This window comes from Danio rerio, chromosome 1 (assembly GCF_052040795.2).
Source record: "Danio rerio strain M-AB ecotype USA chromosome 1, GRCz13ab, whole genome shotgun sequence".
Lineage (NCBI taxonomy): Eukaryota > Metazoa > Chordata > Actinopteri > Cypriniformes > Danionidae > Danio > Danio rerio.
Window position 1 is genome coordinate 10,601,735 of NC_141021.1, and position 26,588 is coordinate 10,628,322.

A 26,588-nucleotide genomic window follows, 5' to 3' on the forward strand; every position below is an offset into this window, starting at 1 on the left:
TTTCTTGCTTTTTCACTCAAAGAACCTCTATAAACGTTTATTTGATGCAAAATGTTGTAATAAAAACAGGAAAAGCATGCGTGCATGGATGCACACTTTAAAAACCCATCAGAAATACTAGGTCATGCAATCCAAGCACTTTTAGCGGCATACTTTTTTGATTTCCATATGATCTGAAAAAAAAAAAAAACACTAATTCTAATCCTGCATATGGTTGGACAGAATGCAAATTGCAACTAGTCTTTCAAAAATAACCAGCGTGTAGATATGGCTTCTGGGCAGTGCAAAGAAAATCGGCTTGGCGTAAAATTAAAGGAAGACTTACATTGTCAATCATGTACACACACATATTCACGTGTGTTCGCTCAAATGCAAGAATGAGTTGATCCGGATGGTTTCCTCCGTTAAGCGGCGGCTCCATCAGTACATCAGGTAGAATCCAATGAGCAGTAAATGATTGAGACATTAGAGCTGCCTTTCTCTCCTATCACTTGTTAGTGCCCATTGAAACGGACTGCCAGATTAGATTACATGAAACCAGCTCTAAACTCCACATGAGTGTTAGAGAAGGAAAAGATTGAAACAGTGGGAAAAATCAAAACAGGTGAAAGAGAAATAGGAAAACTATGGAGCCAAGTAATTGCTGGTTTATAAACACTAATAACTAAAAGCCTCTAGTGCTTCAGAAAATTAAAACAAACGGACAACACATTTGCTATGTGGAAAAAGGTAGCCCAATAAGTTTTTTTTGTTTTTAAAAGATGTCTATTACATGTTAAACATAGTCATCTTGGCTATTCAAATTGTTTTTGGCTATTCTTAGATGTCTATTAGATTTTCACTGACAGCCCAAGTTGAGCCTTGTTTTAGCCATTTATTATTTTATTAAATAATAAATAATAAATTGTTATTGGTGTTTATTAAACACAATATTGAATTCAACAAAAAATATTTTTGCATATTTAAAACCAGCACTGGCTGTTTGAATGTACAAAAATGCTTCTTAAAAACAGATGTATGTTAATAAGTACACTGGAATGACATGATTTATTGGATTTACACATTGTTTTTAAGGTAACTGTTGGAAACAATTTATATGGGCTGAATTTAAACAACAAATTCAATTTAGTAATGTTTAACTTAATTAGTTTCATTTCAACACATTCAGCAGGGAAAATAAGTATTGAACACATCCCCATTTTTTTCAGAAAACATTTCTAAAGGAGCTGTTGACTTGAAATTTTCTCCGAATGGTATTAACAACCAAAGAAATCAATATATGTAAAAAAATAAAATAAAATCTAATTAGTTTACAAATGAAATTATGCATAATAAAATGAAATGACACAGGGAAAAAGTATTGAACACATGAAGAAAGGGTGGTGTAGAAAAGCAGTGATGGCCCAGACAGCAACTGAAATCTCTCAGTTGTTGATCTCTGCCTTTCATAATTGTAAATTAACATTAGCTGCTTCAGTTCAACATCTACATTAGCAGGATAATGAAGATGAAACCAGGGTGGACATTTCAGCAAGATATTGATCCAAAACACAGCCAAGGAAACTCTCTAATGCATTCAGAGAAAGAACGCCAAGCTGTAGAATAGTTGCTTTTACAGTTTTTTCTCGGAAAGTCTGAGGATTGTTGCTGTATATGGAGGATGAGGGTGCTCTCGAATTTCATCTAAAAAATTAATTATATAAAATTATGTGTTATGAAAATGAAAGATAGGCTCTGAGGAACGAAACACCATGAGGGTGAGTAATTAATAAGAGATCTTTAATTTTTGGGTGTACTAATCTTTTAACAAAACAGTAATTGTGTTCACAGGTGATCAATTTCAGCTGAAGCGTCTATTTATAATGTAGAGCGCAGGATGTTTTCTAATTTTAGAGAGTAGAAAATAGAATGAAAAGCAAATTTTTTTTTTAAATGAAAATTTAAATAAACCTTGAGGATTCTTAGCTTTTCTGGATTTATTAAGTATGGTTTTGTGTAAAATGTTAATTAAGGGAACAAATTGGATTGATAGAATTTTAAGAAAAGAAGAAAAAAAAATGTGGGAAGTTGGGCCTGATCACGTGGTTTCTTGATCGGGATCAAACATTACCTGCCAATCAGGACTCTAATATATATATGTGTGTGTGTGTGTGTACAGTTAAAGTCAGAATTATTAGCCCCTTTTATTTCGGCGAGAATAAAAGCAGGTTTTAATTTTTTAAAAACCATTTAAGGTCAAAATTATTAGCCCCTTTAAGCTATATATTTTTTTTGATAGTCTACAGAACTAACCTGCCTAGTTATTCTGATTAACCTAATTAAGTTTAAATGTCACTTTAAGCTGTATAGAAGTGTCTAGAAAAATCATTCAATCATTCATTTTCTGCTGCTTTTCCGGGGCCGGGTCGCGGGGGCAGCAGTCTTAGAAGAGAGAACCCCAGAATTCCCTCTCCCCAGACACTTCCTCCAGCTCCTCCAGGGGATCCCGAGGCATTCCCAGGCCAGCTAAGAGACTAAGTGCCTCCTTCTTCATTCTTTTTTTATGTATTATAGAAGTGTTGAATAGGGTTTTGGTATCGGTATAGATACTTCAAATTAAGTCGGACAAAACAACCCGATCGGGACATCCCTACTAATTATATTTACAACAATAGAAATGATAATAAGAATGATAACAATAAAAGTATACATATTTATATACAGTTAGGGTTAGCTTATGGTTATTGCAGCCTGATCTCGAAACTGGGAATATTCAAGTTGTCTAATAATTTTTTCCATATCTGTGTTTCTGAATACTGTACATACATAAATATAACGTGCTTGGACACTGGGACCAAATACATTGCAGAACCTACAACAAAACAAATCACTGCGGCCTCTGCCATTCAACCCAATAAATAAATAAAAAAACTCATTAAAAAATATGAATTGAGCAATATTACAGTCCATCCATCTCTACAACCAATGAGCAAATGAAAACAGTCACACATGTCGTTAATATTACAATTATTTGCCATTTGGTTAGTATAAGCTGAATGTAGTAATAAAAATCTGCCACTTTTATCCCGAGTGATAAATTACAAACATTTCAAAGTTCAAATACTGCACACCCACTTTAGTGTTAATGAAGAATAATTAGCATTGCAAACACTTTACTCGCGTTCAGCTTAGACACTTTAAATTTTCCTAAAAACAACTATTGGATATACAGGAGTGATAGGCATGAGAGAGAGAGAGACAGACAGACGCATTGTTGAAGTGAAGCACAGGCACTTAAGTTGTTTGATGCGCTGTAAGTGTGTAAGTGTTTAAGTGAAGCACTGGGGGCTAAAGCTGTTTTTTGATGTGTATAAATTGCACCTCTTTGATGTGGCTGCTGGTGTTTGAATCCCGTTTGATAAGCTTGTCAGTGGCCTCATCTGCAGTAATTACTGTCAGTTCTCGCATCCCTGTAGATGAATAGACTTCGCAGACTCTGCCACAGAAATGTCGCTCGCGAAAAGAACGTCATTACGTTTATCAACGAATCAATTAATCCGCCGTTTAATTTATGAAACACATTTGCTAATGTTAAATCCCTCAGAATCAAAGTAGGTACTTGGCTTTCCAACAAGCTTTCATTTGACTGCCGTGTATCTGAAATTCAAACTCTGCTGGAAAAAGATGCACTGGCGTTGGTCAGAAATGCAGAAAACACATCTAGATAAGGATTGCTGGTGCATTTGTTTGATGAATTGTTTCTGTCAGCCACTGCAGGATGCATTTTGTTGCCATAGCAAGGACTTAAATGGTGTCTAAGTGCATTCAAAACAGTTATTATTGTTTTGACACAATCTACTCACCCTGATGGATGCTGCGCTGATTTGATCCAAAGTCCTGTCTCTTGTAATTTAAACACATATTAGGTCAATTACATACAGTCGCATGAAACGCTAAACGTTTTATCCATTAGCATAAAATAGCCCGCATCTCTTTCAGGAACAAATTGAGCATGCTAATGCTGTTTAAAATGCAAATGTCTCAAATTTGCTGCCATTTGAGGTATTGCAATTATCATTTGGCATCTCGATGGGTAACGTATACCCGAGCCGTCGGGTCATTTAATGCCATTAAAATATGCATCTTTGCTAATCGTTTGCTTTTAACAATGAAAACAGTCATCTGAACTCGTGTGCAGGGGAAATTTACTAAGTGGAGACAACTACATTTGCAACTGCAGGAAGCTAAATATAATGCGTACATGATTTAAGAAATGTTTTTGATGTTTGTATGTTTTTGGTTGACCACTTTTTCTTTTTTGATCAATAATTTATTATTTTAATGTACAACTTATGCTGTAAACAATCTATAAACTAAGACTAAATATAGGCTCAATAAAATATTGATTAGCTGCTTATTAATAGTCAGTAGTTGGGTTTAAGTATTGGGTTAGATTAGGAATGCAAAAAAGATCAAACTTTATAATTATTATTAACAGTTAACATCCTAATAATATGCAGGTATTAATCAGTAGTTAATAGTGTGAATTGGTCCTTAAACTAAAGTGTTAGCTTTATCCAAAAAATAAAGGTACTTTTTCCGTAAGTCTTTTCCATCAACTTTGTACCCATTATTTTAATGTATCCTTGCCTAAATAAAAATATAGATTACTTATCTCATGTGCACTGTTCAAATTTAGTAACCTTTTGTTATGTCATCCACTGAATTAAACTACTGTAAAAATGCATCAGATTTTGTTGCATAAATCTGTTAATCAACCTTAGTCCTGATCAAAACTCCTAAATATTTTTAAAATTACAGGCATTTTAACTCTTTAATTGCCAAATTAATAAAGGATGTCACTGATTCGGTGAAAAAACACAAAAAATTATGTTTTTTCAATATAAAAAGTAACTGTGGATTGTTTTTTAATACCTTTTATCAAAGTCTTGGACATGTGAATGATTAGTAACAACATTGGCTTTGATGCATTGTTAGATTTTAAAAATTCTCCCTAATTTCCTGTTGGTGGCTGTATTTCCCCCATTGACTTCCATTATAACCATATTTGATGGTGCATATACAGTCTTTGTTATGTTTACCCAATGTAGTTCTGAGAGCAGAGATGCACAATTAGATTTTTTCAGACACATCAAGGTAAGTGCGCAAAGGTCACTCTCAGGGTAGATGGATTCGTTTTTTTCGAAATTGGGATTAAAATTGTTACAATGTTTATTTTTGTTCCTGGTGTAGTTTGCTTTCACACAGCAAAGTTTCTAAACTGACCAAAATAGCTAAAACAAGTCACATGTGAGTAAACTCTCCTCACATTGGTCAAAGCTCCACTGTTTATTATGCAGAGTCCCTCTCAGTTGTCATGCGTCCTTATTTTAATTTATGACAATGAGCAATAAGACATAAGCAAAAAGCTGCTCTTTAATTATAAATGATGACACCCATAGACATCGACACCAGCTATAAATTAGAGGACTTTCTCATACATAAGCGTTGGTTAGAATTATTCATCATAGGATTTACATTATAGAGAGAAAAAACAGATAAACCAAGACTGCTATTTGGTCAATTTTCCTAACAAATAAACAGCTCTTGTTAATAGTTCAGCATGCTTTCACTTTCATATTTGACACGAAACGCACATTTACCGGTAGGAATGACATCCCAGGCTACTCATAATTCTCTCTTCATATAGCCATATTACATATCCATAATACACTGTGATATAGCCTGGTTCGGATCGTTTTGCTTTCTCACTACAATCGATCTGCCTGCTCCAGAGTTTGTTTCAATCAAGCTGAGAACACCTCATTTAGGCGATCTCTGATCAACTGTTTTGGCATGGATCTGAGCGCTTTTGCTGGATTCACTCATGCCAAACAACTGAGATAACTTGGCAAACGACCCAGGTTCCGAAAAAAAATTCAAGGTGTAAAAGCACCCTCACATACCAACAGACACACTTTTAATTAGCTATTATACTCCATATAAAATCTAGTATATAAGTTTTATTTTTGTACAGGTCTATCTAAAGAGTTAATGATGCCAACTAATAATCGTTACAAATTAAAGATACAAACTATACCTCTTCCCAACAGGGAAAACCCCTAACAACCAAAAATACATGATTGTATAATGTCATGATATTGTAACCAAGAAAATGTGGTTACAATGGAAGTCAATCGGTCAAAAACAGCCACCAACAGAAAATTAGGGGGAAAAAAAATCTAACAATGTATGAAAGCCAATGTCCAAGATTTTGATAAAAGGTAAAAAAAAATAATCCAGTCCACAATTACTTTTTATATTGAAAATATGTCATTTTGTGTGTGTTTTTCACCCAATCAGTGACATCATTTATGAATTTGGCAATTAAAGAATTAAAATCCTATCATTTTCTAAGCAATTTGGTAAATTTGATCAGGACCGAGGTTGATTAACAGATTTATGCAAACAAACAAAAAAATTGATAAAATTACTGCATTTTACAGCAGTTTAATTTAGTAGGTGATTTTGAGTCTTGGTTTGGCCATTACTTTTTCAGCTAAATTCAGATTTTCTGTTGACAATTTTAACAAATATTTTGAGAAAATGCTTTGAAATGTTCTGTACTTGTGCGCTGTTCAAATTTAGTACCCTTTTGTTATGTTTTTATCCCTAACATAACAAAAGGGTACTAAATTTGAACAGCGCACAAGTACAGAACATTTCAAAGCATTTTCTCAAAATATTTGTTAAAATTGTCAACAGAAAATCTGAATTTAGCTGAAAAAGTAATGGCCAAACTAAGACTCAAAATCACCCAGAGTGGATGAATACATCCCCAGCACTGTGATCCTCAAATAGAGTCTTTTAATAATGTCATGAAATAATTCCTATGGCTCGAAATATTCCTGACGAGATGTTCTACTACTGGACTAAATGACATTTTTGTGGGTGTCTTCTGTAAATCACAGTCAAAATGTATGACAGTTGTAGTTATACAATTAAATAGGACCCTCAGTATAACAAATAGAAATGAAACTGCTTTCATGCTTTAAGACCCCTTCGACCCCTCATAGACTAATTATGCAGTAAACATAATTTAAAAATTAAGATTGTCGTTTGCTTTGGTTATCTGAAATGTCAATGGACGTGATTAAATGTGTGGCTTTGTGGGGCTCATATGTCCTCTACTGATAGACAGTGGCAGTTATTGATTTCAGTGCACGGGAGGTGAACTCATTGAGATCTCAATCATAAAACACATTTCAGATCAGATTATGACAATACTGCTGATATTGCATCGGCTGCTTTAGCTGCTTAAAACAAGGACTGATGTTATAACGTACTCATTTTTGTCTCTTTTTCTACTCTATGACATTAAATTATATATTTTTAATGTATACTAGGACAACTAGAAGTGTGCTTTAATACACTACCTAACTTTCAGGAACAACAGATACTAACTTGACTTCTAGTTGATCATTTGGTATCAGAACTGGCTTATATGAAAGGTAAAGACCACTATAACACGCTTATTTTACCAAAATAAAATATAATTATGCCTTGATTTTTAATTATTTAATTAAGACAGTAAGGTCAGGCTTTCCTTAGACAAAAGTCTTGTCACTTAACATAAATAATGTAAAGTATGGAATATAAAGTCATGCTGCAGTGGAAAAAGAATTAATATTGTGTCTGACTCTGGAATGGCAAAGAAAGCGTTCTTAAAAGACTCCCAGAGTTCATCAAGATTCTTTGGATTTATCTTCAATGCCTCCTCCTCCATCTTACCCCAGACATGCTCAATAATGTTAATATCTGGTGACTAGGGTGGCCAATCCTGGAGAACCTTGACCTTTTTTGCTTTCAGAAACTTGATGTGGAAGCTGAAGTATGAGAAGGAGCGCTATCATGTTGAGGAATTCCAGCAAAATGTCTTGATACCTCAGGCTGTTGATGTTGCCATTCACTTTGCAGATCTCTCACTTGCCCCCATACTGAATGTAACCCCAAACCACGATTTCTCCTTCACCAAACTTGTCTGATATCTGTGAGAATCTTGGGTCCACGAGGGCTCCAATAGGGCTTCTGCAGTATTTGTGATGATTTGAATGTCGTTCAACAAATGATTCATCAGATAAATCTAACTTTTGACACTTTTCCAAATCAACTAAAAAGTCAAGTTATTATTTTTTGCTCTTACAACTGGGATTGACGACAACACTTCTAATTATATATATATATATATATATATATATATATATATATATATATATATATATATATATATAATTAGAAGTGTTGATTAGTAACTGAAAAAAAAATATTTAATTTATTTTTGTTATTGGTGCACTAGTTTAAGTAAAAATTATTAACATTTACTACCTGACTATTATTAAGATATGAACTATTTATAAGTATTTCTAAAGAATGAAGAACTTATTCTACACCCTTAATCCTACCCCAAACCTAAATCCAACTACTACCCCACTAACTATTGATAAGCAGCTATATAATATTTTATTAAGCTAAAATTCAGAGTTAATGGCTTGTTAATAACAGGAATTATATATTAAAATAAAGTGTGACCCTATTATTAGTGATATTATTTATGATTTAAAATATCTATATTGAAAATCATTAAAAGGAAAGTTCTAAAAGAATATTATGCATGATTTATGTTTATGTAAAACATATAATTATAAATATTTATAAATAATACTAATTCATGTGCAATTTCTGGAACAAAAAAGTTGTAAAAATTAAATAATGGCAATTTTACCATAAAATATTAAGTGCAATTACTTCTATTTGGAATCTAATGAAATATAAGTCTTTTAATATGAGTTATAAAACAATGCATTATTGCATTTAACACAATAATGCTATATAATCCTAATAAAAATGTTTTTTGGGGGGATATTTCGCAACCTCATTGTGTTTTTTGTTATCAACTGACACCCCTGGTATAAACTTCCACTTTGTTTTAGATTATCTTGTACTGACATTAAATTCAGCAAACCTTAATATACCGTCTAATGTCTAGTATAATATTTAGAAAAAATTCATATTGATCCATGCATGAGCGCGCACTCATAAACACACAACTGGGACACTTCAGATCAAATGAGCTCCAGTGATCCATCATACTTACCAGCGCTGTCAATCAATCATCCTGCGTGACAGCTGCGAGCTTCCTCTGTTCCCGGGTTTAAAGTCGAGTGTCAGACTGAATATGAGTCACTGTAATGGAAAGAGAACAGAAAGATATAGTGAATCTAACAGCATCTCCCTCCAATCTCCCTTTCCATCTGACTTTACATTCAGCTGACCTTGACAAAGCTCTTTCTGTAAAGTGGGAATAGATTGCTGGTATCCAGGCCAATCGGCAGGGGGCTAAACACCCCTGCGCCCTCAGAAAAAAAAAAAATTCCTGTTTAGCTTCCGATTACAGCGATTCTTGCGTTTTATTCGTAAAGACTCGGTGCACTGGCAAAACCAAACGGCGGCCTGGATAACTACCCATTATCCTGCAGTCCCGCTCCACCGGCTCGGCCAATAAAACCCCAATCTCGCCCTAAACAGTGGATGTGTGTGCGTCGCTCCCGCTATAGGCTTTGCATTGCAATTCTCCAGTTTGTCTGCGAGTGTCTTTGGGTAAAATAATGTAATTGATGTGAGGAAAATTGTGTGTGCAATCTAAATGATTGTGGACGGCGGATATAATAGCAATATGATAGCTGCCTTTCGCTGACTGCTGAGCCAAATAATACTGTCACAGTGTCATGTTAGCCCTGGGTAAAATGGGACTCATAAGAGACAGCAATTTCCTTCCACTCTCCTCCAATGTCGCTATAAAATCAATTAACCATCACGACTGACCTTTCTCTCTCTATAAGCTTTTAGATCATCACTCGCACAATGTACAGCTGACATTTATATATATATAAAAAGAGAGGGTGAGTAAATAAAGGGATAAAACAGAGACATATACAGCATGCTGTATTCCAGCAGCAAAACCTTTGTCTTATTCTCGAACCTGCAACCCGCAATTGAGTTTAACCAGGCGCTAAATGCACAAACACACCCTTCTTTTTATGCAAATTGGGCTCATTACAGATCGCAATTAAAATGATGATTTTATCGCCAGCTTTTCACAGAATGAAAGCGCTCAGACCTGATAGGCAAAATTACGGTGAGCAAATTGCAACTTTTGTAAGCCACATTTGCATCAACACTGCAGAGAGTATGTGCAAATATGAAAGTAAATAATCAGCAGAGCAATTAATTTACCCCCAACCTCTGTGGTATGATTCCGTTTGGTCCTCTTAACCATGAATAACTTCATTAGTTTCTCATTAGGAAGCTAAAATATTACACAATAAGTGGTAGTACCAGGTAATTGCAGATATACAGTAGATCCAACTGCCTAAATGAATACTACATGTGGCTGAATACACAACCACCTCTTCAATAGTGGTCATATTGTGTGTTTGTCATTCAGTCATTCATTTTCCTTCAGCTTAGTCATTTATTTATCAGGGGTCGCCACAGCAAAACAGTGTAATATTTGAGAGCAAATTTTGATTTAGTTTTAGTCTTCTGACTAAAACTCCATTTTAGTTTTAGTAGTATGTTAGTCTTTTGAATCATTTTAGTTTTTAGTCGTATTTTAGTCTTCTGAATCATTTTAGTTTTGAGGCCAGCTAACATTGTGTGATTTTTTATAATCTTGAACGATTGTAGCATGTCAGAATACACGAATCTGGCTTCCAAGTCACACTGTAAGATCTCAGCTGTCATAAAGTCAGACTGAACAACAATGAAGACGCGTCAAACACAACAGAAAATGCCTCCAGAGTTTGAGGTCATCCACGCGAGACACTTTCACTGTCCCGCATTCTGAAAGGATTCCTCACAGCAAACGTAAGCAATCTGTAGCGGCAATTTTGCTCACAGCATGTCTCAAAAATAAAGCCAGGAAGAAAAAAAACTGTTTTGACATTTCAACATGGACGTCTAAATTGCCGCATGGATTGCGTCATCAAATTCTGCGCTCCCATTGGTTCTTTGATTGTTCTCATCGCAGCTGTTGTCACACTGCAGGAAAGTGTCTGAAATCTTCTGTCACTGCCAGAATTTCATCGGAGGCAAAATCTGATCGCAATGGGCACTAAGCGTCTGTACGTGCACATGTCAAACCAGCGATCAAAGATTTCCAATTTTAGCCTAAGATTACAGAAATTTTTTAGGATTTCCGAAATTTGTCTCATATGACAAAATCATGGCTAAAATCTCACAGTGTGAGCAGGGCTTTGGTTGTATTTTAGTCTTCTGAATTATTTTAGTTTTAGTCAACTAAATTTCATAAGACTTTATGAATGATCTGATCTGATCACTTTTATTCTGTAAAATCGCAGTTAGGCTACTTTTCAAATTTGTGTGTGTGTTTGTTTGCATCATGCATCACACACCAAAATTAATTCGGATTGAATATTGTTCCAAAAAAAACTCCCTCAATCCGATACTCATCTTGTTTTTTATGAGTCAACAAAAATGTCAGTATATTTTTATTATACTTGTCGTCATCATCACTTATTTTGTTTTTGTCGGTAGAAACTTGCTTGTCACAAAAAATAATGATGAAATTATGACTGCAGCGGAATGAACTGCCAATTTAGTTTATTCAATTCACCTATAATGCATGCCTTTGGATTGTGGGGGAAACCGGAGCAGCCAGAGCAAACCCACACCAACAAGGGGAGAACATGTAAACTCCACACAGAAATGCCAATTGGCACAGCCAGGACTCGAACCAGTGACCTTCTTGCTGTGAGGCCACAGTACTAACCACTGAGCCACCTGTGTGTGTGTGTTTCTTAATATTGCTAATTCAGCATAATAAATTAATTTAATTTAATTATGGTTTATATTATTTGTGTGTGTGTGTGTGTGTGTGTGTGTGTATGTGTTGTGGTATGTATTTTTATTTATTTTTTTGTAACTCTGTCCTATGCTGCCTGTCCTGACCAGAACTCCCTGGTAAAAGAGATATGAGACTTTCCAGGTATGTAAACAAATAAATAAATAAAATCAGCAAAGTTACAAAGCACAAAGTCACTCCAAAAAAAAATAAAGAAATAAATACATTTTTTTTTTTACTCTTTATAGTAATTAGGCATGGGTATATAATAAGGGTATGGGTATAAGATTCTGATGGTATGATAACCTTGGGTAAAACATCTTGGTTTCATGGTGTCACAGTATTGCTCTAAAATAAGTTCCTTTAAATGTCTGGGTAAAAAACAACAATGTTTCCCCCATTAAACACAATATACTTTATTATAAGAAACATTTAAAATATTTTGGACTGGTAGATTTTTGATGTAGAAGTTTTTTTCTGCTGAAGATACTGTTGCCATTAAAATTTAAATAAAATAGTTGTGAAAAACATGTTAAAAAAACATATACCTTAGGAATGGTACAACAGAAAACTTTAGCAATTTTAAAAACTAGACTTTTCCAAACCACAGTAAACCTTGAAACCGGTTGTCATCCAATGTCTATTAGTAATCATTTCTGAACTCCCTCAAAGGCCTCAATTGTATTTCTGAATTTAAGGTAATTTGTTTATTGTTGCAGTAACTGAGGCACAAGCTGTAAAGTCACTGCCAAATTTTGAAGGGGGTGGGGTTGTAGTTCATTTGGGGTTATAGGTCATTGACATTTAAAAAGACACAAAACAGTGCACTTCTGAATACACCCAAAAGGCCGGTATTAACATCATGATATAATAATGATCTGAGCAATTCCATGCAAATGGCAACCTTGCCATGAAACGTAGTTTTCACCAAAATAGTAAAACCGTTTCTGCATTTTTTGTGTAAGCAAGTATTTGACAGTTCTTTAAAAAATTTAAAGTTTTCAAACCATTATATTTGATTTACCAAAGTCACACAAGTGGCAATTTCACATCTGTCACATGTATAATGGAGAGATGTCACATCCACAATGAAGCTTTTACCTCATAAATGCAAAAATGTAAAATTAAATCAATCATTTTTGGTCTATAGAGAGCCACCTTCTCTTTGATTAGCATCATTTATTTTGGGTTGTGCAGTGTAATTCATTCTACAAAGCATGCTGTATACTGCAAACTAGCTAACTTTTTTTGGTCACATCCATAACGCAAGTTTATTTTCCTCATTTAAAAAATAAAAACTGTTTGCAGATTGATATTTTTCTGATCCCATAACTCTGTAGTAAAGTATTTTGAGCTAAACCTTCACCTACAAATTCTCATGGGCATGAATGATAAAACATGGAAAGTTTTTAAAACACTTAACATTATACATTTCTGACTTTTCAAATCAGTCTAAACACAATTAAATTCTAAGTTCTTGGTAAGAATCAAATAATTATTAAGACACAAGTATAGGGAAGGCCTAATTTCATAAATAAAAGTGATTTGAATAAATAAAATTCCCAGCCCTATTTTTAATGGAGTTGAGTTGAGTCACAGAAAGCTCATCAGATACACAGTAATCCCATGTTGACTGCCGCTGTTTTCTCTGTCACACATAATTATTGAAGATAATACAAAAGAAATTAATGCTCTCTAATGATGACTTCCCATCTGTTGCATCACAGTATGTTAGGAATAGGTGCAAATTGAGAGAGCATGCCGCGAACCCACTACCAAGCTAATCATGTGTTTATTGTGCAGCGCTTATGTAAATTCACTACATTCTCTTCAATGATGTTCAATTATTGAACTTTACATTTCAAAATCCTGAAAAAGTCCACATGACTTGCAAGCTGCGACAGTTTTTTTTCCCCGTATTGTGACCCAGTTCCTAAAGAAACTGAACATTAAATGAGAAGCAGTGGATGTGGCTTGTTTTTGCTACTGCTAGCTGATTGCATGTAGTAAAGTAGGCAGTTCATTCAGAAAGATTGGAGAAAGGGTTTTAGAGGAGTTACTATAACCTAACAGACTCCTCCTCCTCACCATTTCTGTTTGTTTTTGAAACTGACAGATGGAGGGGCGTGGTTAAGTATGCTAGCCACGCCCAATACCTAAAACAGACCCGACATGTGCAAATAAAATCGTGCTATTCGCATGTAAATAGACGCATGAACATTTCAAGTTTACCCGCTTCATTCGCGCATCAAATTCGCTTTGTTGGTTTAGCGAGCGACGTATCCGAGTAGTGGTGTGTGCGTGCAAGACGTATCTGAAGAGCGGTGGGGGCAAATACCTGAAGAGCTGTGGGGGTGAGTTGCGTCTGACATGCCTGAAGAGCTAGGAGGGATGCATTGGAGAAAGGGATGTGCAACGTATTTAAGGACCAGGCGGGAAACGCACAATTTCTGAGAGATTATCATTCATTTGCGGGCATCCGGGAGTCTCGATGCATTTGCGGGATACTCCTGCAACTTCCGGGAGACTTGGGATGTCTGTTTAACTGAAAAACAACAGGAAGTGCATTTTTAGATTTCAATTAATTACAAGGACAATGAGCGCTAACTTAACCATATAGTTAGCTTTGACTTCATACTTTAAATATTTGTGCTGGCTAAGGTAATGGGATCCTACAGGTAACTGTTTGACAAGGTTCAAATGGTATTTTATCATATATTTTATATAGCTGTGCCATTTAAGACATTAGAAGAAATGTATTGATAATGACCTTTATGAACATAATGAACTGCACATTAATAAATAAATATCCAAAATCAACTACACCTAATACAGTGATATATTTGTTTAGTAAATTAAATACTAAGTAAATCATTAGTAGAATATAATTTTATTTAAATTAAAAGATTTCAACTTGATCCTGTGGAAGAACTGTTAAAAGATTCAAATTGTGCTTTGTTAAACTTTACAACTGTACCACTTAAGTAAACATGATCCCAAACCATCTAGCAATAAATACATTTCCAATATTAGTTGCAACCTGATATATTGATATATTCGTTCGGTGGATTCCCACACTCCTGAACGTTAAATCAGTGTGACAGACACCATCTGAAAGACATATGTCTGAGTGCGAGCATACACAGCAGTTTCACATGCTGGATGTGGGACACAGAGATTTGTATGGTCACAAAGAAAACAGGTGAGAGTCTCCAAAAGTGATAATTCCCATGTACCTCCTTGACCTGGGAAATGATCGCCCTGCTGCGTGTGTGTGTTTGGTGTGGAATATGAGAAAATCAGCTCAAAATACTGACAATCATTCAACTTAAGCCAAATCTCAGCTGCCAAATTAGTCTCTTCACAATTTATTAAAGATCTCAAATTCACTCATTCTTTCAGCTTTTCAAATTGTGTCTCAGTTTTGCATTATACTATGATTTTTACCAAGGAAATACCATGTTTTTTGGATAGGTTTCATGCAAAACCAAATTTTGGTACATATACAGAAGAGATCAAAGCAATTAAGTAATTTTAAACACTTAATTTTGTTCAGGAATAGTGTAATCTTCACAATTAATAATCTAAATAAATTTTAGTTGTAGCTATAACACGCAATCAGTACAATCAGATTTACAAAATAAACAAAGTACTTCCCATTATTTTGTGGAAAACACTTGATCCACAGTACATCACTAGTCTCTCACACTGCTTTGCTGTGATCTTGTTCCCTCTTCTTCAGACTCTCACACTTCAGTAACATAAATGTTTTTTAGCCATAACTTTGTTGGCAAAGACTTGCCACAGATTTTCATTCAGGTTTAGATCAGGACTTTGGACAGCCATTTTATCATCTCAACATTTTCAGCCTTAAGAAACTGCTTTATCTGTTTAGCTTTGTGATGAGGCTCATTGTCTTGCATTAAAATCGGTTCTGATGAACATTTGCATTGATTTTGCCATCTAGCTTTAAATGAGCCGCAACCCCTGCACCAGGAAACATCCCCTAAACCAGTGTTTCTCAATTCAGGTCTTCGGACCCCCTGCCCTGCACATTTTGTATGTCTTCCTTACTTAACACACCTGATTCAGACCATCAACTCCACAAACTGATCCTTGAGATATACAAAATGTGTAGGATGGGGGAACCAAGGATCGAAATTGAGAACCACAGCCCTAAACCATGGCACTCCCTCTTTTACCTTTACTGACTTCTTTACAGTCTTTCCCCATTTTGAAGACAAACTTGATTCTGTCAGACCCAATAACCTAAACTGCTTTCATCACTAAAGTGAACTTTGCACCAGTTCTCCACCAGCACATTGTTCTCCTCAGCGAAGGTTATTCTGGCCTTTGGATTCCTTCTGTTGATGAGAGATTTGGTCACTTCAGGACTTTCAGACCAAAATCTTTTAAAGTCTTAAAGACTTTTATTTCACTATGTTGATTTACTTCCATTGAGTAGTGCATCATATAGTGCAAGAGTATAGTGGCCAAAGCCATCAAACTGATATCAACACAGCCCTCAACTTGAAACATAGAAGCAAATGATTTGACGGTGATTTAAGATTACCAAAACAAATCTATATTTTTTAACGGATTAACTTGTACAGATTATTTTTTTAAAGAATAGTCATTTGTGCTGGCACATTACCAAATAAACAACACTGTAAATTTAGATTTCACATGAAATTTAAATAATTTAACACTTTAAATGGCGAGAATTGTTTGGAACAACCTTTGCCAACGACTGTTGCTGTGGCTGAAATGTTTACCCCTGTGAGTACCACTCTTCATTTAGACTTAATTAACCACCAAGTACAGATTAAGACCAATAACTGGGAGGTACCTGAAAATGTTCTTCAATTTTTATCAGCGCACTTTAAAAAAAAAAAAAAAACTTTAGAAGACCATGGTATATGAATATGGTAATCATTCATTAAATTAGCATCCCTGCACCAACTGGTCCATCCATTTAAACATCCACAGATCTACCCATTGATCAATCCATCACTGTGGCCAATTTACTTTTAACGTTTTCAGTATACTCAACGCTATATAGAAATAGAATTGATTAGAAATGCACTTCATTCTTGACGTGCTGACTGCTGTATTCTTCAAAATTAATGAATTTGGCTCCAGTAAATTGAGTGTTCAGCTTGAAATTGACTTGAAGCGGAGGTAATTATGAGTGAAGAAAAGACAAAATTAGCGAGTCTGGGCATGTTCTACAGGTTAAAATGCATAACATCATACTTCCATTAACATCTCCATGCTGGTGCAACATCTTTGAATGAGGAGCACATATTCCAAATTTTTACTACATAATTGTCTCTTTATGAAGCTAAAAAGAGAATAAATTAGTTCTTTTATCAGAAAATTTGGTTTGGAGCAATGGGTCACATTAGTACAGATATTAAGAATGGAGATAAAAAGTGTCAAGGACAAGACAAGGAGTTCTTGACCTGTGAACACTGCAAAAAAATACATCACATTGACTTATTTAAAGGTTAAGACAACTATAGACCTATATACAAACACAATTCAATGGCGATAAGAACTTACCATACAATAGAAAGTGCAAATAGCAGAAGCTTTGGAATAAATGAAGCACCATAAACATTAATAGGATGAATAAAGACTTGCAGAAAGCATGATAAATGCTGTAGATTGATTTCTGCCAGCTAAATTAATTTTAACAATAGTAATAACACATGTTTCTTGAGCTGCAAATCAGGATATTAGAATGATTTCTGAAGGATTATGAGATGGTGAAGACTGAAGCTATGTTGCTGAAATTTCTGTTGCTGAAAGGTTCTTTAAAAAGAGACCATTAAAAAATAGGTTTGGATTTGAGTAAAACAATAATAGTTGATTTATTATATAAAGTTCTGATAACATTTCAAAGTTTTTAGATAAAATAATAGAGATGTGTTTCCCCCCAAAACCCATTTTTGATTGAAAATCAGAGTTATTGTACTAATTTCTGATTTCTTAATTATTCTATTCTTCATTAAAGAGCCCCTATTATGCATTATAAAAGGTGATATTTTGGTTTTGAGGTCTCCAACAACAGGCTGATATGCATGTAAGGTTAAAAAACACTTTCATTGTCTTATAATATGCATTTATTTTTACCTAATTATCACAGTGACTCCCATATGATTCGTTCAGATTCATTGGTTCCCAAACCTTTCCTTAGCGCAATGCTAATCTGCGCTGATTGGACCGATCACCCAGCTTGTTGTGATTGGTTGACTAGGTTCAGTGCGACAGCAGGACAAACGCCCACCACGGCTATGAAGTAGCACAGAGTATGTGAGAGCCCAATGCAGGAATGCAATAAAGTAATGCAGTTAAACACCAGCATATTACTCTACTCTTAACGCTAACCCCAAGTAATAACAACAATAACACACATTTAGTAATAATCCACACAGTGGCAAAAGTTGAACTATTTTTAAAATTGACTGTGCCGCAGTTGTGAGGAGCAGCTGATGATGATCATAGCAAAGGCAAACGGCAGCAGATCCCCAGCTCAGAAACGCATTTAAATCAGTAAATAAAGAAGCATGTGTCGCGTTTTCAATGTAGTTTTTGATGCAATATGTAAATAGCTCCATACAGATTTAACCTGAGATATACATTACAAGCACTGATCCATAATAGATAGATGATTACAAGCCACGCAGAGCGATTACAACTCATAACACATAATTAAACACATATTCTGCAAACTACACAAAATGAGGCAACAATTTTAATTCCACTTATATGTTATGATCCGAAGGAAGAAGTAACTGGTCCATGTGAACTGTAACAGTTACTGACAAAGTCTCTAAGTCCCATACATAATAGTCTCTGCTGCTCCTTGCTTTAAATCGCAAACGTCCGGCAAATCCTGCACTGCAGCGTAGGTTATTGTATCAAAAATCAGAAAAATAACAGGAACAAACACAGCATTAGGTTGACTATACTGTGGTGTTGCTGAGAAAATTAACTGTAACTGTAACCCTTTATTCCAAACAGCCGAATCTCCATCTGTCAGTGATCGTCATCTTTGTGTAATAATCAGTCCCATGATCCCCCGTGCCTCTGCTAGTGTCTGAAGGGAAAGGTGCGCTCACATTTTACGGGATCTGGTACTACATACTCAATAATGGACCGTATCTACACTGACACATTCATGCAATAGATCCAAACCCAAAAGATTCACTTTATTTGACTCTGAGTCGACTATTTCGTTAGAGAATCAATAGTTTTGAACACGACGCACTTTCAGATTGAAACCTCAGCTGGATGATTTCATTCACTTAGTCCTGTCACACACTGCATGGAAGCTCATTTTCAAAAACCCAATAATAGGGGCTCTTTAAGTTGAAACATTGCTATCGTGTTGTCTAAATATAAATATAAATATATATTTTTTGTTATTTTATGCATAAAATGCTATAAATCTCAACATTTTATTTTAAATTTGGAAGAAATGTGAAGTTTCCAATCATCCGTTCTCCCATGTAGAAAAGAAGTGTACACTCACTAATCAGACTTTCCCACGCTCTACACAGGGTGAAGATGGGGGTTTCTGTGACCAATTGATCTCCACCCTGTCCAACAAATCCAGCACAGATCACCTGAAAACAGGAAACAGGTGGCATCAGGGGTTATGTCTACACTCCTGTTCACAGCCTCCTGGTGAGGATCATCCTCACACACACACACACACACACACACACGCATATATGCACACAAATACACACATGCAACATGCAAACACACACAGACACATACACAAACATGCACACGTGCACACACACACTGATGCATGCACACACAAACATACGTACACACACAAACCCGCACACTGTCTGGCTTCAAGCCGATATTTACGAGAGGCCCTGTAGTTTGAGGTAAACACATGGTGACGAAAGTAAACACATGCTCTCTCCATCAGTCACACAGAAGACGACAACAACAATAAAAAAAACATCAAGCACTCAGAGAATGACAGCACGGAGAACTGCAAACTGCCTTTACAAACACAAATCATCACAGCACCGTCATCCTTAAATGCGTAATGTAATTCTTGATGTTGACTTAAACACAGGTACTGGTAATGTACTGACAATGAATTAAGCAGCTGTTATAAAGGAAAAAGTAAGACCAATAAAAGATAATTTAATCAGATAATAATTTGGTGCAACGCAACATGTAGTGTTCTCTAAATGTAAATACAGTATACAGGGATTATACAAAAATTGTATCAAATAAACCAGTGTCTGTTTCTTTAGCTTGAGGTTTGAATAACTATACTCCTTCTGATCATATTAAAGTGTTGTATGTTTTGTCTCATCTTTCACTGAAAACATCTAAAGATTCCTAAATCAAGACACGTTTACTTGTGAAGGAGTGTTGATGATTAAAACTAGAAATAAAATCAGCCAACAGCTTCAGAAAACAAATTTATTTTTTAAAAACATTTTCTTTTCGAAAAACAAAATTAATTTTGTTCAGCTTTAAATTTGACATTTCATGCTGTGATGAAGCACTTTAATTATTGAAAGGACAAATGAAGACTTTTTTAGAGCTGCAGAAAGCATGATAAATGCTGTAGGATAATTTCTACCAGTAAAATGCATTTCAACAATATAGTCATAGGAAATGCTTCTGGAGCTGCAGGTCGTGATATTAGAATGATTTCTGATAGATTATATGACAGTAAAAACTGGAGTAATGTCAGCTTTACTAAAACAGTAAACAGTTCTTTAAAATAGTCAGATTTCACAATATTACTGTTGTACTGCATTTAATCAAATTAATGCAGGTTTGGTGGGCATAAGAGACCTCTTTCAAAATCACTTTAAATAACATATCAACTGTTTAATATGGGTGACAAGGTGACTCAGTGGTTAGCACTGTCGCCTCACAACAAGCCAGGTGGCATTTCTGTGTGGAGTTTGCACAGCTCATCCCTGTGTTCGCTTGGGTTTTCTTCAGGTGCTCCGGTTTCCCCCACAGTACAAAGACATGCGCTAAAGGTGACGACTAAGCTAAATTGTCTATAGTGTATATGTGTGAATAAGTGTGTATGAACTCTTCCCAGTACTGGGTTGCAGATGGAAGGGCATCTGCTGTGTAAAACACATGATGGATAAGTTGGTGGTTCATTCCGCTGTGGTGACCCCAGATGAACAAAAGGACTAAGCCAAAAAGAAAATAGATGAATAAATGTTTAATTTGAGATTAGATCCACAATTCGGGACTTGAGCTTAGGATGCTTGCTGTGCTATACGTTGGCGCACTGACCATTAAGCTATCGGCTCCATTAAAAATATTGATCAATTGTTTTGACAGCTCAACATTGTAAGTGTCAATTACATAGCACACAAAGTGACCCACATTTTGGATATTGAAAATCAGCACAATTTAATTTTATTCATGCAGCCAATGTCTTATAAATGTATTTCTCATATTTAATCCATAAAAAATAAGATATCAAAAGAAAGGTTTGTTAAAAATCTAAAATAAAACTTAATATCGCCGTTAGGAAAGATTTTCACAAGCCAAAAATTGATCACAATTTAATACATTAAATAATACAATAATAATAATAAATAAGTTTTACATTTTTTTAAATTAATTTTCAAGTATATCCATTCACAAACCCAATGACTAGGGCTAGACGGAATCTGCAGACTTTTTTTGCTGTTTCTGCAGAGAATTTTGGTAAAAACCTGTCATAAAAAATATAACTGAAACCTTAGTATGTTAAATAAAAAATAATATATTTGAAACTTTTATTTAATGTTTAAAATGCTAATCCAATTAGATTTATTTTATTTGGTAACAAAGCAAGTTTCTCATATAACTACTAAAAGGCAGAAAATATTACTGTACAAACTGCATTGTACATAAATCAGATCAACATTTTCATATTAGTCAATAATATTACCGCAATAAATTTAAAAACTGAATAAATATAGATCTACACACATTTACTTAAGTAAATAAACAGAATTGATGATGGGATAAAAATCTATGGAATTCTGCACGTGCAGATTCCGTGAGGGCCGACCTTTAACCCTTTCCAAGAATAGAACAAAACATAGCTGCCAATTACTTCAGTTTACAGTCTACAATAATAATTATTTAATAATACAAGAACATAAGTCAGGTCAGTATCCTCAGCAGTAATCAAATGCTATTTTTAAATAAAAAGTTAAAAGTTTATTAAGACAGATTGTTGGTGATTGCATTGGTGTTAATGCCCAGATTGGGTAGCAATACATGAACAATAGACAATTAGGACCTGTTAAAAAAGATTTAAGACCTTCATTTATTCATTTTCTTTTCGACCTAGTCCCTTTTTCAATCTAGGGTTGCCACAGATTTAAGACCTACAACACAATATTTCAGTAGATTTAAAACTTTTTAAGGCCTAAAATTTAGCTTTAACATTATTGACATTTTAGACCCTGCAGAAACCCTGTATTAAAAAAGAGCATTTCACACTGCAGAATTTCTGATCTCATATCTTCCACAAGTTTGGACTGCGGTTCGACAAATATATAGATCAATTTTGTGCCGTGCCTTCATATGTGATGTGTTATCTTTACGGGAGCCATGTCGCAGAGCGCATGAAAGCCAGCTGCCGACTGAAAAGAATACATTCGCAGATACCAGCGGATAAAGTAACAGCAGTAATGTCATCTAGTGTAAGCATTCAGTCCATGAGGAGAGAGCATGGCAAACCAATTACACTGCTCCTGAAGAAAATGTGACAGACAATGCATTGAGGCAGGACATAATCAATTATTGTTAGCGAAGATATAAAAAAAAGATCACGAGGAAAGATATTTGCCATGCGTGGCACATTTGCAGCGATTCTTTAGTCACGGTATACAACTTACACAAGCGCTTCGTGACAGCGGCGTACAGGATTGTCCACGTTATAATCTGACAGATGAAACAATTTAGAATGAAATTGTTCATTTTCAAGCTGATTACGCACTGTTGAAATATAAATGATAACATTCATATGGACCGCAATAACCTCATTACTGCTGAAATCACTGTCAAAAGTGAAATCTTGTAGTTTGTATTAAACAGCAATTTGGTTCGGCAGAAATCAGATTACTGATGTAGTGCAGATCTATAGCTATCTGTACGACTTGATTAAATGTCTATATAGTGTGTAAAAACAAATCTAAACTGTTTCTCCATTTCACAACTTGACTCACACCCACTCGTCTCTGCATGCAAGTAAATAGAATGAACATTTAAATAGGTGAAATTAACCCTTAAGTGGTTGCACAACATTTGATTCACAGTATGCTGTGGTTGGGAGAAAGATTGAAAAAGAATTGAAGTAATAAAAAATACTAATGTTAAGTATTTTTCCCATATGAAGCGTTTAACGTAAATCCTTGAAAGTTTGGAATAGAGCTGCACAATATTGGAAAAAAGTGACATTGTGATGTGTTTTTTTTTTTTTTACAAGATATTTTGAGATATTGAGTATAATTTCAAATGAATAGATCTATTGAGAAATAAATGATAATTTTAGATTATCAGTTATAATCGGAATTATTAACCCCCCTGATTTATTAGCCCCCTTGTTTATTTTTTCCCCCCAATTTCTGATTAACAGAGAGAAGATTTTTTTCTTTTTTTTTTTTTAAAAAAACAAGTTTTTCAATAATTACCAAACACCACAACAATAATAAAATATACAAGGAATAAGCATGATAATACAAAAATAGTGGTACAATAATCAAAATAAAGAAAAATAGATAAAAAAAAACAATAAAAATTCAGTTATTATTAAAAAACAATTAGGGCACAGAAACTGTTTCAATGAAAATACAAAGAGACAGTCAATAGGGATAGTGAGCATTTTAAGAATTACATTGCTGCTCAGAATCCGCATTATATTGGTCCAGGTGATCAAGAAATAGTTGCCATATATTATAACACTTAGCAAGATTATCAATAACTCCGTATCGGACTCTTTCCATGTGCAATATTTGAGTTGAATAAGTTAACCATGTCTTAAATTAAGCAACAGAATCTGATTTTCACAGTTTTAGAATGACACTCTTAGCAATAATCCTTCCATAAATGATGGTGCTTTGTATATACACATTATGATCCAGCAAAAAACTAGAGTACCCAAATATATCCATTTCTGGGTCAGGTGTCAAGGTAAAACCAAACATATCGGAAAACCATTTAAATGTGTCACACCAGAAATCATAAAGTTTTGGACGCTTCCAAAAGAGGTGGGTCAGGGAGCCTTCAGAAGACTTAGAGATTTTTTTCAACACATTTATAAACATATAGTAATAACTCATCTCTAATAACTGATTTATTTTCTCTTTGCCATGATGACAGTAATTAATATTTTAATAGATATTTTTCAAGACACTTTTAAATGACATTTAAAGGCTTAACTTTGTTAATTAGGTTAAATAGGCAGGTTAGGGTAATTAGGCAAGTTATTGTATAGCGATGGTTTGTTCTGTTCTAATAACTCTGATTGCAACTGTACATTGGGATGTTCTGCAAAAACATAATAAACCAATCACACACATTAGCTATTTCCATCCAAAACTGCGAATTAACTTTATGCGCAAAACTGGATTATCATATAAAAGATGTGTGAATCGAGCAGCGTTTCCATCAAATGAGTTAGTGGAACAAAATCATCTTCCTGGCAACTTCCTGATTAACTGGCGCCAAATATCAACAGTAAAAACAGAATTTGCTGCAGTTGGAGAAGCTGAGTGAATCTTTTCTTCATTTAATAAATGACTTGCATCTCAGAAGGCAATCCTGACACTCAGTGAACGCCCTGAAGGCGTAAGCAACTGAGCACACATGCTCTTGATTCTGGAGTTCACTAATAATATTATAACAGTATACTGAAATGGTTAAGGCATTTTAGAATGACCAAAACAACATTTCTGATATTCCACTACAATGTGCTCAGCTTGCTGGTTTATCAATCTGCACATTTTTTATGTGCATGACCTTTTTTAATGAGCATAAACAAAACATAATAATTTACTAGATATTACTAGTCAAGATACTAGTATTCAGCTTAAAGTGCAATTTAAAGGCTAAACTAGGTTAATTAGGCAAGTGGCAAGTAAAGGTAGTTAGGCAAATTATTGTATAAGGTTGGTTTGTTCTTTAACAATAGAATAGAATTGTGTCAAAAATAATTGTGCTTAAGGGGCTAATAATATTGACCTTAAAATGAGTTTTTAACAAATCAAAACTTTAATTCTAGCCTAAATAAAACAAATAAGACTTTCTCCAAAAGACAAAATCTTATAGAAAATACTGTGAAAAATCCCTTGCTCTGTTGAACATCTTTGAACTCTGTTTAACATTTAGGAAACATTTCAAAAAAGAAAAAAAAATTCACAAAAGGACTAATAGTTTTGACTTTAACAGTATTTTAGAGGATCTTAGCATTATAGCTCAAATAGAGATTTCTCTGTTTCAAATGTCAGCTACAATGATCAGTATTTGATTAATGTGTTCCTTCATTTCCCCAAATCCTCAGTCTAGTTTCGTACTCGATTATTATTAATCGGGTCTGATTGATTTTGAGTAATTCTGTTGTTTAAATTCTCTGAATGCGTTTTGGGGTGTGTGAGGTCTGGGGGGGGTTTTAGGGGCCGTTCAGGCTTGGCTGGTAAAACACAGTAGCAGGTGAGCTGGGACGATGTGGCGAGGTGGCCTCTACGCTGAGTGATATCCCAGAGTGCACTGTAAATCTCTGCCTGCCGTTTTACTGCTGCACCGGGCCGACTCACCGCTAAATCACCGGCTATGGAGCGATGACGGGAAGAATGACTGTTTTCATAACCTCGCTCGGCTGTCAGTGATATGAACACACACATTCCCCCTCTTTCTTCTATGGCGTAAACACACTTTTCGTTTCAAGACTTTCAAAAAAAAAAAAAACAGTTGAAGGCGAGTTGAAAAGAACAACAGCTTCAAAGAAAATCAGCTTTAATATGAGATACTCTTTTTGTGATTATAATGGCATTTTTTTAAACCGTAGTATAGTAACATGATTGTTTTTGGATATATATCATGCACATACTTTGGCTATTGGGGGAAAAAGTAATACTTTAAACAGATATAGAGCAAGTACCTTTGAGTGCTATATAAAACACACACTGTAAAAAATTACTGGGTCCCACAAAATTCCCTTATGTTGTCCCAACACAGTTAACTTAATCGGTATTTACAAATTTAAGTTGCCTGAACATAAAATAATTAAGTTGTGCCAAAAGACTTAATAATTGTGTTGCTACAACTCAACTAGTTTGAACAAGCATATATAGTCATTTTTTGAATGATGAATATGGTAATGATTCAAAAAACCTTCCCAGGCTAATTCTGAAAACAAACCCCTGCATATATTTCTGGAGAGCACTAAATATGTCCCAGGAGTTAGGCTTTTTTGCAGTTTTTGTTTTCGCAAATCCACCACAGGCCGCTGCGTATGCTTTTTGAGATCTCAAATTTCTCTCGCGAGTGCCATTTGCACCTGCTGTTCTCCAGTAAATCCACCAGAGGCTGCTGTCAACCTTTATCATTTTCTATACCCAACCAATAGTGTTTTCAAAAGCACAGATTGACCAGCACCCACCCATTTCCCTAAACC

At 34.8% G+C, this 26,588-nt stretch overlaps 1 protein-coding gene and 1 long non-coding RNA gene across 24 annotated transcripts in view; both read right to left on the reverse strand.

Moving 5' to 3' along the window:
* Positions 1 to 26,588, reverse strand: part of ubn1 (ubinuclein 1) — a 192,149-nt gene that overhangs the window by 65,027 nt on the left and 100,534 nt on the right. The window contains exons 3-5 of one of the 2 annotated variants that reach the window (NM_001446736.1): positions 19,443 to 19,536; positions 14,241 to 14,447; positions 9,134 to 9,222 (exon numbers count right to left, since the gene is read on the reverse strand). The gene's annotated coding sequence lies outside the window, so the exon portion shown is untranslated. The remainder of the gene's footprint in view (positions 1 to 9,133; positions 9,223 to 14,240; positions 14,448 to 19,442; positions 19,537 to 26,588) is intronic. The other variant, NM_001446735.1, reaches the window with a different exon arrangement.
* Positions 1 to 26,588, reverse strand: part of LOC147846685 (uncharacterized) — a 165,456-nt gene that overhangs the window by 38,088 nt on the left and 100,780 nt on the right. For 12 of the 22 annotated variants that reach the window (XR_015476212.1, XR_015476210.1, XR_015476213.1 and 9 more), the window contains 4 exons: positions 19,443 to 19,536; positions 14,241 to 14,447; positions 9,134 to 9,222; positions 3,843 to 3,882 (listed from right to left, as the gene is read on the reverse strand). This is a non-coding gene — a long non-coding RNA (uncharacterized LOC147846685). Of the gene's footprint in view, positions 1 to 3,360; positions 3,883 to 9,133; positions 9,223 to 14,240; positions 14,448 to 19,442; positions 19,537 to 26,588 lie in introns of all 22 variants that reach the window. The other 10 variants (XR_015476221.1, XR_015476208.1, XR_015476220.1 and 7 more) reach the window with 2 other exon arrangements.